We start from the raw sequence: 680 nt of genomic DNA, 5'->3' as shown, positions 1-680 counted from the left end.
ACTATTTCAAATCCTAAAAGATGATGCTGTGAATGTGCTGCACTCAATATGCCAGCAAATTTGGAAAACTCAGCAGTGGCCACAGGACTGGAAAAGGTCAGTTTTCATTACAATCCCTGAGAAAGGCAATGCCAAAGAATGCTCAAACTACCGCACAATTGCACTCAATTCACACACTAGTAAAATAATGCTCAAAATTCTTCAAGCCAGGCTTCAGCAATACATGAACTGTGAACCTCCAGATGTTCAAGCTGGATTTGGAAAAGGCAGAAGAATCAGAGATCAAATTGCCAACATCCGCTGGATCATTGAAAAAGCAAGAGAGTTCCAGAAAAACATCTATTTCTGCTTTATTGACTATGCCAAAGCCTTTGACTGTGTGGATCACAATAAACTGGAAAATTCTGAAAGAGATGGGAATACCAGACCACCTGACCTGCCTCTTGAGAAATGTGTATGCAGGTCAGGAAGCAACAGTTAGAACTGGACATGGACCAACAGACTGGTTCCAAAGAGAAAAAGGAGTTCGTCAAGGCTGTATATTGTCATCCTGCTTATTTAACTTATATGCAGAGTACATCATGAGAAATGCTGGATTGGAAGAAACACAAGCTGGAATCAAGATTGCCGGGAGAAATATCAATAACCTCAGATATGCAGATGACACCACCCTTATAGCC

At 41.0% G+C, this 680-nt stretch overlaps 1 protein-coding gene across 4 annotated transcripts in view; it reads right to left on the bottom strand.

Annotated features, from left to right (window-relative positions):
- The window catches only part of PTPRO (protein tyrosine phosphatase, receptor type, O), a 257,373-nt gene that overhangs the window by 88,049 nt on the left and 168,644 nt on the right, over window positions 1–680 (bottom strand). The window lies entirely within an intron of this gene.

The sequence above is a fragment of the Bison bison genome, unplaced genomic scaffold, assembly GCF_000754665.1.
Source record: "Bison bison bison isolate TAMUID 2011002044 unplaced genomic scaffold, Bison_UMD1.0 scf7180017864390, whole genome shotgun sequence".
Taxonomy (NCBI): domain Eukaryota; kingdom Metazoa; phylum Chordata; class Mammalia; order Artiodactyla; family Bovidae; genus Bison; species Bison bison.
This window is presented reverse-complemented; position numbering and strand designations above follow the sequence as displayed.